Raw genomic sequence first — 13,675 nt, 5'->3', positions numbered from 1 at the left:
GGCACACACAGTGTTTCCCCATGGAAAGCACTGTGAGGAAGAATCTCTGCCAGGGATGCATGGCACTCTCCCATCGAAGCCCTCCATGCAGCAAGCTGTCATGGACTCGAGTGCAGGCCTTGGTGGCTGGAGAGACTGCAGCTCCTCTGGAGGCTCCGGGGCAATTGGCACACCCCTCCAAGGAAATGAGGCTTGTGGGATGAGCACTTTGCAAAGAATTGCAAGCAGCCTGCTCCTTTTGATGAGACACATGTGTGGGGAGAGAGACTTGACAGCCGAGAAGAAGCAAGAGGGCAATGAGGGATTGGATTTGCATGCAGCTTGGAGGCTCCATATCTCCTGCTTCGCAAGCAGGGAGTGCCAGGTCTGCCCATCATGCTCCATTACCAGCTGGGCACCCAGTTTCAGGATCTGCCCTTTCCCAGCCATGAAACCACACCCAGGCTGCACCCTGAGCCCTGCCAAGGGGGACCCTTGCTCGCCAGGTGGGCTGAATTGCATGACTGTGTCAGGGGAGAGAAGGCCCGAGGAGGCCTTCAGGGAACTGCCTCAACATAGCCCCGCTCAGGAAAGGCACTCCTCTTTCTGTGACCGGATGCACAATGGAGTATCTGCTTGAGGCAAAGAAGCTCAGCTAGGCGATCCCTGGCTGAAGGCAAAGCAGAGAGTTTTTCGGTGGAGCGCTGGCACCATCTGCCGGCCGACAAGCATGGAAGGAGAATCCTCGCTCCAAATGAGTTCCTGAGGAGCTTTCCAAGCAGCAGGCAGGCTGCCTCCAGAAGCTTAGAGAGTCCTGCTTCGGACTACCCTCCGGCAACAGAGTGGGTGCCAAGGGCATGTGGGTTGGAGGGTGCTCGGAAGCTGCAGGGGAGGTTTTCAGCATCCAGTGCTCTCCGATGGAACACACTGCAGGCGTGAGCATCCATGAACTCCTGCAAGGCTTTGGAGTGGGAAAGCTGTGCTTAGCAGAGGGCTCCCTGCCAAATGCTGCAGGCCTATGTGGATGGCGAAGCTGCAGCTGTCTTGCAGTCTGCTTGTCCAGAGGTGTGTGTGCCCTGGTCCAGAGTGCTGTAGGAGGAGCTCCTAGCAACGGGAGAGCAAGCACCTTGTTTCCTTGGCATAGAATGGCCTGTGCACACAGAGGCCTGTCAGCAGTGAAGACAACGCAGGCAGCAAGAGGGGTGGCAGGCAGCTAAGTGGCGGCAGGCGTCCTGCTTGAAAGTGGGGTCATGACTGTTTTGTCCTCAGGCCCCAGTGTCCACGTGCACACACTGCCTCTGGACCTGCAGCTTCCGAGCAGTGCAAGAGAAACACAAGCAACACCCTGGGGCCTTCTCAAATGAACGGTGCTCCATCGAGGTCCTGCTGGCTGGCAGTGGCCTAGGCCAGCAAAGGCCCTAGGGAGGCCAGGCTGAGGCTGGGATGGTTCCTGACCTAGCAGTGCCCAGGGCAAGCCTGGGACTGGAGGCCAGGCTGCAGGCTCATTCCAGCTTGGGCCTGGTGCAGAGCGCCTTCAGCTAAGACTTCCATGGGGAATGGTATGCGTAGTGATTTTTGCCTGCAATCCTCCTTCCTAACTCTCGCCAAACAGCCTGTTAGCCCACACTTGCTAGAAGTGTGTTCCTGAGGCAGTTGGACAATAGGGCAAGTGGAGGCTCACCCAGCATGGGACGCCCGCCTTGCACATTGCTCTGGGTGCAAAGAGGATTCCCTGCACCTCTGGCACTGGGGAGAGCATTTCTGCACACAGGAGACACTTGGCAAACACAGTTTTTCCCCTCGGAAAGTACTGTGAGAAAGAGTCGCCATCCCGGATGCATGGCACTCTCCCTTCGAAGCCCTCCATGCAGCAGGCTTTCATGGACTCGCCTGCAGGCTTTGGTAGCTGGAGACACTGCAGCTCCTCTGGAGGCTCAGGGGCAATTGGCACACCCCTCCAAGGAAATGAGGCTAGTGTGATGAGCTCTTTCCAAAGAATGGCAAGCAGCCTGCTCCTTTCGATGAGACACACGTGTGGGGAGAGATGCTTGGCAGCAGAGAAGAAGCAAGAGGGCAGCCAGGGAGGGATTTGCACACAGCTTGAAGTCCCCAGACCTCCTGATTCGAAACCAGGGAATGCCAGCTCTGCCTGTCAGGCCCCATTCCCTAGTGGGCACCCAGATTCAGGATCTGCCCTTTCCCAGCTATGAAACCACACCCAGGCTGCACCCTGAGCCCTGCCAAGTGGGAACTTTGCTCGCCAGGTGGGCTGAATGGCATGACTGTGTCAGGGGAAAGAAGGACCTAGGAGGCCTTCCGGGAGCTGCCACGACATAGCAGTGCTCAGGAAAAGGCAGTCTCCTTTCTGTAGGCCGGATGCACACTGGAGTTTCCGCTTGAGGCAAGGAAGCTCAGCTAGGTGATCCCTGGCTGAAGGCAAAGCAGAGAGTTTTTCAGTGGAGCGCTGGCCCCATCTGCTGGCCGACAAGCATGGGAGGAGAAACCTCGCTGCAAATGAGTTCCTGAAGTGCTTTCCAAGCAGGAGGCAGCATGGCTCCAATAGTTTAGAAAGTCCTGCTTAGGACTACCCTCTGGCAACAGGGTGGGTGCCAAGGGCATGTGGGTTGGAGGGTGCTCAGAAGTCGCAGGGGAGGCTTTGGGCACCCGGTGCTCTCTGATGGAAAACACTGCAGGCCCGAGCATCCATGAATTCCTGCAAGGCTTTGGAGTGGGAAAGCTGTGCTTAGCAGAAGGCTCCCTGCCAAGTGCTGCAGGCCTTTGTGGATGCTGAAGCAGCAGCTGCCTTGCAGGCTGCTGGTCCAGGGGCATGTGTGTCCAGGTCCAGAGTGCTGTAGGAGGAGCTCCTAGCAAGGGGCGAGCAAGCACCTTGTTTCCTTGGCATAGACTGGCCTGTGCACCCTGAGGCCTGCCAGACGTGCAAACAGCGCAGGCAGCAAGGGCTTGTGGCAGGCAGATAAGGGGCAGCAGGCGTCTCACTTGAAAGTGGGCTCATGACTCTCTTGTTCTCCGGCCCCTGTGGCCGTGTGCAAGCACAGCCTCTGGACCTGCAGCTTCTGAGAAGTGCAAGAGACACACAGGAAACACCCAGGTGCCTTCTCTAGTGAACAGTGTTCCATCAAGGTCCTGCTTGCTGGCAGGGGCCTAGGCCAGCACAGGTCCTAGGGAGGCCAGGCTGAGGCTGGGATGGGTCCCGAGCTAGCAGTGCTCAGGGCAAGCCTGGGACTGGAGGTCAGGCTGCAGGCTCATTCCAGCTTGGGCCTGGTGCAGAAAGCCTTCAGCTAGGACTTCCATGGGGTATAGTCAGCACAGTGGTTTTTGCCTGAAATCCATGTGCCTCACTCGGAGCCCCCTGCCTTTCAGCACACACTCCCTAGAAGTGTGTTCCTGAGGCAGTTGGACAGTTGGGGAAGTGGAGCCTCTCCCAGCATGGGAGGTCTGCCTAGAACCTTGCTCTGGCTGCAAAGAGGATTCCCTGCACCTCTGGCGCTGGGGTGAGATTTTCTGCACACAGGAGACACTTGGCACACACAGTGTTTCCCCATGGAAAGCACTGTGAGGAAGAATCTCTGCCAGGGATGCATGGCACTCTCCCATCGAAGCCCTCCATGCAGCAAGCTGTCATGGACTCGAGTGCAGGCCTTGGTGGCTGGAGAGACTGCAGCTCCTCTGGAGGCTCCGGGGCAATTGGCACACCCCTCCAAGGAAATGAGGCTTGTGGGATGAGCACTTTGCAAAGAATTGCAAGCAGCCTGCTCCTTTTGATGAGACACATGTGTGGGGAGAGAGACTTGACAGCCGAGAAGAAGCAAGAGGGCAATGAGGGATTGGATTTGCATGCAGCTTGGAGGCTCCATATCTCCTGCTTCGCAAGCAGGGAGTGCCAGGTCTGCCCATCATGCTCCATTACCAGCTGGGCACCCAGTTTCAGGATCTGCCCTTTCCCAGCCATGAAACCACACCCAGGCTGCACCCTGAGCCCTGCCAAGGGGGACCCTTGCTCGCCAGGTGGGCTGAATTGCATGACTGTGTCAGGGGAGAGAAGGCCCGAGGAGGCCTTCAGGGAACTGCCTCAACATAGCCCCGCTCAGGAAAGGCACTCCTCTTTCTGTGACCGGATGCACAATGGAGTATCTGCTTGAGGCAAAGAAGCTCAGCTAGGCGATCCCTGGCTGAAGGCAAAGCAGAGAGTTTTTCGGTGGAGCGCTGGCACCATCTGCCGGCCGACAAGCATGGAAGGAGAATCCTCGCTCCAAATGAGTTCCTGAGGAGCTTTCCAAGCAGCAGGCAGGCTGCCTCCAGAAGCTTAGAGAGTCCTGCTTCGGACTATCCTCCGACAACAGAGTGGGTGGCAAGGGCATGTGGGTTGGAGGGTGCTCGGAAGCTGCAGGGGAGGTTTTCAGCATCCAGTGCTCTCCGATGGAACACACTGCAGGCGTGAGCATCCATGAACTCCTGCAAGGCTTTGGAGTGGGAAAGCTGTGCTTAGCAGAAGGCTCCCTGCCAAGTGCTGCAGGCCTTTGTGGATGCTGAAGCAGCAGCTGCCTTGCAGGCTGCTGGTCCAGGGGCATGTGTGCCCAGGTCCAGAGTGCTGTAGGAGGAGCTCCTAGCAAGGGGCGAGCAAGCACCTTGTTTCCTTGGCATAGACTGGCCTGTGCACCCTGAGGCCTGCCAGACGTGCAAACAGCGCAGGCAGCAAGGGCTTGTGGCAGGCAGATAAGGGGCAGCAGGCGTCTCACTTGAAAGTGGGCTCATGACTCTCTTGTTCTCCGGCCCCTGTGGCCGTGTGCAAGCACAGCCTCTGGACCTGCAGCTTCTGAGAAGTGCAAGAGACACACAGGAAACACCCAGGTGCCTTCTCTAGTGAACAGTGTTCCATCAAGGTCCTGCTTGCTGGCAGGGGCCTAGGCCAGCACAGGTCCTAGGGAGGCCAGGCTGAGGCTGGGATGGGTCCCGAGCTAGCAGTGCTCAGGGCAAGCCTGGGACTGGAGGTCAGGCTGCAGGCTCATTCCAGCTTGGGCCTGGTGCAGAAAGCCTTCAGCTAGGACTTCCATGGGGTATAGTCAGCACAGTGGTTTTTGCCTGAAATCCATGTGCCTCACTCGGAGCCCCCTGCCTTTCAGCACACACTCCCTAGAAGTGTGTTCCTGAGGCAGTTGGACAGTTGGGGAAGTGGAGCCTCTCCCAGCATGGGAGGTCTGCCTAGAACCTTGCTCTGGCTGCAAAGAGGATTCCCTGCACCTCTGGCGCTGGGGTGAGATTTTCTGCACACAGGAGACACTTGGCACACACAGTGTTTCCCCATGGAAAGCACTGTGAGGAAGAATCTCTGCCAGGGATGCATGGCACTCTCCCATCGAAGCCCTCCATGCAGCAAGCTGTCATGGACTCGAGTGCAGGCCTTGGTGGCTGGAGAGACTGCAGCTCCTCTGGAGGCTCCGGGGCAATTGGCACACCCCTCCAAGGAAATGAGGCTTGTGGGATGAGCACTTTGCAAAGAATTGCAAGCAGCCTGCTCCTTTTGATGAGACACATGTGTGGGGAGAGAGACTTGACAGCCGAGAAGAAGCAAGAGGGCAATGAGGGATTGGATTTGCATGCAGCTTGGAGGCTCCATATCTCCTGCTTCGCAAGCAGGGAGTGCCAGGTCTGCCCATCATGCTCCATTACCAGCTGGGCACCCAGTTTCAGGATCTGCCCTTTCCCAGCCATGAAACCACACCCAGGCTGCACCCTGAGCCCTGCCAAGGGGGACCCTTGCTCGCCAGGTGGGCTGAATTGCATGACTGTGTCAGGGGAGAGAAGGCCCGAGGAGGCCTTCAGGGAACTGCCTCAACATAGCCCCGCTCAGGAAAGGCACTCCTCTTTCTGTGACCGGATGCACAATGGAGTATCTGCTTGAGGCAAAGAAGCTCAGCTAGGCGATCCCTGGCTGAAGGCAAAGCAGAGAGTTTTTCGGTGGAGCGCTGGCACCATCTGCCGGCCGACAAGCATGGAAGGAGAATCCTCGCTCCAAATGAGTTCCTGAGGAGCTTTCCAAGCAGCAGGCAGGCTGCCTCCAGAAGCTTAGAGAGTCCTGCTTCGGACTATCCTCCGACAACAGAGTGGGTGGCAAGGGCATGTGGGTTGGAGGGTGCTCGGAAGCTGCAGGGGAGGTTTTCAGCATCCAGTGCTCTCCGATGGAACACACTGCAGGCGTGAGCATCCATGAACTCCTGCAAGGCTTTGGAGTGGGAAAGCTGTGCTTAGCAGAGGGCTCCCTGCCAAATGCTGCAGGCCTATGTGGATGGCGAAGCTGCAGCTGTCTTGCAGTCTGCTTGTCCAGAGGTGTGTGTGCCCTGGTCCAGAGTGCTGTAGGAGGAGCTCCTAGCAACGGGAGAGCAAGCACCTTGTTTCCTTGGCATAGAATGGCCTGTGCACACAGAGGCCTGTCAGCAGTGAAGACAACGCAGGCAGCAAGAGGGGTGGCAGGCAGCTAAGTGGCGGCAGGCGTCCTGCTTGAAAGTGGGGTCATGACTGTTTTGTCCTCAGGCCCCAGTGTCCACGTGCACACACTGCCTCTGGACCTGCAGCTTCCGAGCAGTGCAAGAGAAACACAAGCAACACCCTGGGGCCTTCTCAAATGAACGGTGCTCCATCGAGGTCCTGCTGGCTGGCAGTGGCCTAGGCCAGCAAAGGCCCTAGGGAGGCCAGGCTGAGGCTGGGATGGTTCCTGACCTAGCAGTGCCCAGGGCAAGCCTGGGACTGGAGGCCAGGCTGCAGGCTCATTCCAGCTTGGGCCTGGTGCAGAGCGCCTTCAGCTAAGACTTCCATGGGGAATGGTATGCGTAGTGATTTTTGCCTGCAATCCTCGTTCCTAACTCTCGCCAAACAGCCTGTTAGCCCACACTTGCTAGAAGTGTGTTCCTGAGGCAGTTGGACAATAGGGCAAGTGGAGGCTCACCCAGCATGGGACGCCCGCCTTGCACATTGCTCTGGGTGCAAAGAGGATTCCCTGCACCTCTGGCACTGGGGAGAGCATTTCTGCACACAGGAGACACTTGGCAAACACAGTTTTTCCCCTCGGAAAGTACTGTGAGAAAGAGTCGCCATCCCGGATGCATGGCACTCTCCCTTCGAAGCCCTCCATGCAGCAGGCTTTCATGGACTCGCCTGCAGGCTTTGGTAGCTGGAGACACTGCAGCTCCTCTGGAGGCTCAGGGGCAATTGGCACACCCCTCCAAGGAAATGAGGCTAGTGTGATGAGCTCTTTCCAAAGAATGGCAAGCAGCCTGCTCCTTTCGATGAGACACACGTGTGGGGAGAGATGCTTGGCAGCAGAGAAGAAGCAAGAGGGCAGCCAGGGAGGGATTTGCACACAGCTTGAAGTCCCCAGACCTCCTGATTCGAAACCAGGGAATGCCAGCTCTGCCTGTCAGGCCCCATTCCCTAGTGGGCACCCAGATTCAGGATCTGCCCTTTCCCAGCTATGAAACCACACCCAGGCTGCACCCTGAGCCCTGCCAAGTGGGAACTTTGCTCGCCAGGTGGGCTGAATGGCATGACTGTGTCAGGGGAAAGAAGGACCTAGGAGGCCTTCCGGGAGCTGCCACGACATAGCAGTGCTCAGGAAAAGGCAGTCTCCTTTCTGTAGGCCGGATGCACACTGGAGTTTCCGCTTGAGGCAAGGAAGCTCAGCTAGGTGATCCCTGGCTGAAGGCAAAGCAGAGAGTTTTTCAGTGGAGCGCTGGCCCCATCTGCTGGCCGACAAGCATGGGAGGAGAAACCTCGCTGCAAATGAGTTCCTGAAGTGCTTTCCAAGCAGGAGGCAGCATGGCTCCAATAGTTTAGAAAGTCCTGCTTAGGACTACCCTCTGGCAACAGGGTGGGTGCCAAGGGCATGTGGGTTGGAGGGTGCTCAGAAGTCGCAGGGGAGGCTTTGGGCACCCGGTGCTCTCTGATGGAAAACACTGCAGGCCCGAGCATCCATGAATTCCTGCAAGGCTTTGGAGTGGGAAAGCTGTGCTTAGCAGAAGGCTCCCTGCCAAGTGCTGCAGGCCTTTGTGGATGCTGAAGCAGCAGCTGCCTTGCAGGCTGCTGGTCCAGGGGCATGTGTGCCCAGGTCCAGAGTGCTGTAGGAGGAGCTCCTAGCAAGGGGCGAGCAAGCACCTTGTTTCCTTGGCATAGACTGGCCTGTGCACCCTGAGGCCTGCCAGACGTGCAAACAGCGCAGGCAGCAAGGGCTTGTGGCAGGCAGATAAGGGGCAGCAGGCGTCTCACTTGAAAGTGGGCTCATGACTCTCTTGTTCTCCGGCCCCTGTGGCCGTGTGCAAGCACAGCCTCTGGACCTGCAGCTTCTGAGCAGTGCAAGAGACACACAGGAAACCCCCAGGTGCCTTCTCTAGTGAACGGTGTTCCATCAAGGTCCTGCTTGCTGGCAGGGGCCTAGGCCAGCACAGGTCCTAGGGAGGCCAGGCTGAGGCTGGGATGGGTCCCGAGCTAGCAGTGCTCAGGGCAAGCCTGGGACTGGAGGTCAGGCTGCAGGCTCATTCCAGCTTGGGCCTGGTGCAGAAAGCCTTCAGCTAGGACTTCCATGGGGTATAGTCAGCACAGTGGTTTTTGCCTGAAATCCATGTGCCTCACTCGGAGCCCCCTGCCTTTCAGCACACACTCCCTAGAAGTGTGTTCCTGAGGCAGTTGGACAGTTGGGGAAGTGGAGGCTCTCCCAGCATGGGAGGTCTGCCTAGAACCTTGCTCTGGCTGCAAAGAGGATTCCCTGCACCTCTGGCGCTGGGGTGAGATTTTCTGCACACAGGAGACACTTGGCACACACAGTGTTTCCCCATGGAAAGCACTGTGAGGAAGAATCTCTGCCAGGGATGCATGGCACTCTCCCATCGAAGCCCTCCATGCAGCAAGCTGTCATGGACTCGAGTGCAGGCCTTGGTGGCTGGAGAGACTGCAGCTCCTCTGGAGGCTCCGGGGCAATTGGCACACCCCTCCAAGGAAATGAGGCTTGTGGGATGAGCACTTTGCAAAGAATTGCAAGCAGCCTGCTCCTTTTGATGAGACACATGTGTGGGGAGAGAGACTTGACAGCCGAGAAGAAGCAAGAGGGCAATGAGGGATTGGATTTGCATGCAGCTTGGAGGCTCCATATCTCCTGCTTCGCAAGCAGGGAGTGCCAGGTCTGCCCATCATGCTCCATTACCAGCTGGGCACCCAGTTTCAGGATCTGCCCTTTCCCAGCCATGAAACCACACCCAGGCTGCACCCTGAGCCCTGCCAAGGGGGACCCTTGCTCGCCAGGTGGGCTGAATTGCATGACTGTGTCAGGGGAGAGAAGGCCCGAGGAGGCCTTCAGGGAACTGCCTCAACATAGCCCCGCTCAGGAAAGGCACTCCTCTTTCTGTGACCGGATGCACAATGGAGTATCTGCTTGAGGCAAAGAAGCTCAGCTAGGCGATCCCTGGCTGAAGGCAAAGCAGAGAGTTTTTCGGTGGAGCGCTGGCACCATCTGCCGGCCGACAAGCATGGAAGGAGAATCCTCGCTCCAAATGAGTTCCTGAGGAGCTTTCCAAGCAGCAGGCAGGCTGCCTCCAGAAGCTTAGAGAGTCCTGCTTCGGACTATCCTCCGACAACAGAGTGGGTGGCAAGGGCATGTGGGTTGGAGGGTGCTCGGAAGCTGCAGGGGAGGTTTTCAGCATCCAGTGCTCTCCGATGGAACACACTGCAGGCGTGAGCATCCATGAACTCCTGCAAGGCTTTGGAGTGGGAAAGCTGTGCTTAGCAGAGGGCTCCCTGCCAAATGCTGCAGGCCTATGTGGATGGCGAAGCTGCAGCTGTCTTGCAGTCTGCTTGTCCAGAGGTGTGTGTGCCCTGGTCCAGAGTGCTGTAGGAGGAGCTCCTAGCAACGGGAGAGCAAGCACCTTGTTTCCTTGGCATAGAATGGCCTGTGCACACAGAGGCCTGTCAGCAGTGAAGACAACGCAGGCAGCAAGAGGGGTGGCAGGCAGCTAAGTGGCGGCAGGCGTCCTGCTTGAAAGTGGGGTCATGACTGTTTTGTCCTCAGGCCCCAGTGTCCACGTGCACACACTGCCTCTGGACCTGCAGCTTCCGAGCAGTGCAAGAGAAACACAAGCAACACCCTGGGGCCTTCTCAAATGAACGGTGCTCCATCGAGGTCCTGCTGGCTGGCAGTGGCCTAGGCCAGCAAAGGCCCTAGGGAGGCCAGGCTGAGGCTGGGATGGTTCCTGACCTAGCAGTGCCCAGGGCAAGCCTGGGACTGGAGGCCAGGCTGCAGGCTCATTCCAGCTTGGGCCTGGTGCAGAGCGCCTTCAGCTAAGACTTCCATGGGGAATGGTATGCGTAGTGATTTTTGCCTGCAATCCTCGTTCCTAACTCTCGCCAAACAGCCTGTTAGCCCACACTTGCTAGAAGTGTGTTCCTGAGGCAGTTGGACAATAGGGCAAGTGGAGGCTCACCCAGCATGGGACGCCCGCCTTGCACATTGCTCTGGGTGCAAAGAGGATTCCCTGCACCTCTGGCACTGGGGAGAGCATTTCTGCACACAGGAGACACTTGGCAAACACAGTTTTTCCCCTCGGAAAGTACTGTGAGAAAGAGTCGCCATCCCGGATGCATGGCACTCTCCCTTCGAAGCCCTCCATGCAGCAGGCTTTCATGGACTCGCCTGCAGGCTTTGGTAGCTGGAGACACTGCAGCTCCTCTGGAGGCTCAGGGGCAATTGGCACACCCCTCCAAGGAAATGAGGCTAGTGTGATGAGCTCTTTCCAAAGAATGGCAAGCAGCCTGCTCCTTTCGATGAGACACACGTGTGGGGAGAGATGCTTGGCAGCAGAGAAGAAGCAAGAGGGCAGCCAGGGAGGGATTTGCACACAGCTTGAAGTCCCCAGACCTCCTGATTCGAAACCAGGGAATGCCAGCTCTGCCTGTCAGGCCCCATTCCCTAGTGGGCACCCAGATTCAGGATCTGCCCTTTCCCAGCTATGAAACCACACCCAGGCTGCACCCTGAGCCCTGCCAAGTGGGAACTTTGCTCGCCAGGTGGGCTGAATGGCATGACTGTGTCAGGGGAAAGAAGGACCTAGGAGGCCTTCCGGGAGCTGCCACGACATAGCAGTGCTCAGGAAAAGGCAGTCTCCTTTCTGTAGGCCGGATGCACACTGGAGTTTCCGCTTGAGGCAAGGAAGCTCAGCTAGGTGATCCCTGGCTGAAGGCAAAGCAGAGAGTTTTTCAGTGGAGCGCTGGCCCCATCTGCTGGCCGACAAGCATGGGAGGAGAAACCTCGCTGCAAATGAGTTCCTGAAGTGCTTTCCAAGCAGGAGGCAGCATGGCTCCAATAGTTTAGAAAGTCCTGCTTAGGACTACCCTCTGGCAACAGGGTGGGTGCCAAGGGCATGTGGGTTGGAGGGTGCTCAGAAGTCGCAGGGGAGGCTTTGGGCACCCGGTGCTCTCTGATGGAAAACACTGCAGGCCCGAGCATCCATGAATTCCTGCAAGGCTTTGGAGTGGGAAAGCTGTGCTTAGCAGAAGGCTCCCTGCCAAGTGCTGCAGGCCTTTGTGGATGCTGAAGCAGCAGCTGCCTTGCAGGCTGCTGGTCCAGGGGCATGTGTGCCCAGGTCCAGAGTGCTGTAGGAGGAGCTCCTAGCAAGGGGCGAGCAAGCACCTTGTTTCCTTGGCATAGACTGGCCTGTGCACCCTGAGGCCTGCCAGACGTGCAAACAGCGCAGGCAGCAAGGGCTTGTGGCAGGCAGATAAGGGGCAGCAGGCGTCTCACTTGAAAGTGGGCTCATGACTCTCTTGTTCTCCGGCCCCTGTGGCCGTGTGCAAGCACAGCCTCTGGACCTGCAGCTTCTGAGCAGTGCAAGAGACACACAGGAAACCCCCAGGTGCCTTCTCTAGTGAACGGTGTTCCATCAAGGTCCTGCTTGCTGGCAGGGGCCTAGGCCAGCACAGGTCCTAGGGAGGCCAGGCTGAGGCTGGGATGGGTCCCGAGCTAGCAGTGCTCAGGGCAAGCCTGGGACTGGAGGTCAGGCTGCAGGCTCATTCCAGCTTGGGCCTGGTGCAGAAAGCCTTCAGCTAGGACTTCCATGGGGTATAGTCAGCACAGTGGTTTTTGCCTGAAATCCATGTGCCTCACTCGGAGCCCCCTGCCTTTCAGCACACACTCCCTAGAAGTGTGTTCCTGAGGCAGTTGGACAGTTGGGGAAGTGGAGGCTCTCCCAGCATGGGAGGTCTGCCTAGAACCTTGCTCTGGCTGCAAAGAGGATTCCCTGCACCTCTGGCGCTGGGGTGAGATTTTCTGCACACAGGAGACACTTGGCACACACAGTGTTTCCCCATGGAAAGCACTGTGAGGAAGAATCTCTGCCAGGGATGCATGGCACTCTCCCATCGAAGCCCTCCATGCAGCAAGCTGTCATGGACTCGAGTGCAGGCCTTGGTGGCTGGAGAGACTGCAGCTCCTCTGGAGGCTCCGGGGCAATTGGCACACCCCTCCAAGGAAATGAGGCTTGTGGGATGAGCACTTTGCAAAGAATTGCAAGCAGCCTGCTCCTTTTGATGAGACACATGTGTGGGGAGAGAGACTTGACAGCCGAGAAGAAGCAAGAGGGCAATGAGGGATTGGATTTGCATGCAGCTTGGAGGCTCCATATCTCCTGCTTCGCAAGCAGGGAGTGCCAGGTCTGCCCATCATGCTCCATTACCAGCTGGGCACCCAGTTTCAGGATCTGCCCTTTCCCAGCCATGAAACCACACCCAGGCTGCACCCTGAGCCCTGCCAAGGGGGACCCTTGCTCGCCAGGTGGGCTGAATTGCATGACTGTGTCAGGGGAGAGAAGGCCCGAGGAGGCCTTCAGGGAACTGCCTCAACATAGCCCCGCTCAGGAAAGGCACTCCTCTTTCTGTGACCGGATGCACAATGGAGTATCTGCTTGAGGCAAAGAAGCTCAGCTAGGCGATCCCTGGCTGAAGGCAAAGCAGAGAGTTTTTCGGTGGAGCGCTGGCACCATCTGCCGGCCGACAAGCATGGAAGGAGAATCCTCGCTCCAAATGAGTTCCTGAGGAGCTTTCCAAGCAGCAGGCAGGCTGCCTCCAGAAGCTTAGAGAGTCCTGCTTCGGACTATCCTCCGACAACAGAGTGGGTGGCAAGGGCATGTGGGTTGGAGGGTGCTCGGAAGCTGCAGGGGAGGTTTTCAGCATCCAGTGCTCTCCGATGGAACACACTGCAGGCGTGAGCATCCATGAACTCCTGCAAGGCTTTGGAGTGGGAAAGCTGTGCTTAGCAGAGGGCTCCCTGCCAAATGCTGCAGGCCTATGTGGATGGCGAAGCTGCAGCTGTCTTGCAGTCTGCTTGTCCAGAGGTGTGTGTGCCCTGGTCCAGAGTGCTGTAGGAGGAGCTCCTAGCAACGGGAGAGCAAGCACCTTGTTTCCTTGGCATAGAATGGCCTGTGCACACAGAGGCCTGTCAGCAGTGAAGACAACGCAGGCAGCAAGAGGGGTGGCAGGCAGCTAAGTGGCGGCAGGCGTCCTGCTTGAAAGTGGGGTCATGACTGTTTTGTCCTCAGGCCCCAGTGTCCACGTGCACACACTGCCTCTGGACCTGCAGCTTCCGAGCAGTGCAAGAGAAACACAAGCAACACCCTGGGGCCTTCTCAAATGAACGGTGCTCCAT

The sequence above is a fragment of the Hippopotamus amphibius genome, chromosome 2 (genome assembly GCF_030028045.1).
Source record: "Hippopotamus amphibius kiboko isolate mHipAmp2 chromosome 2, mHipAmp2.hap2, whole genome shotgun sequence".
Lineage (NCBI taxonomy): Eukaryota > Metazoa > Chordata > Mammalia > Artiodactyla > Hippopotamidae > Hippopotamus > Hippopotamus amphibius.
The sequence above is the reverse complement of the archived record's forward strand: the minus strand, read 5'-3'. Positions refer to the sequence as shown.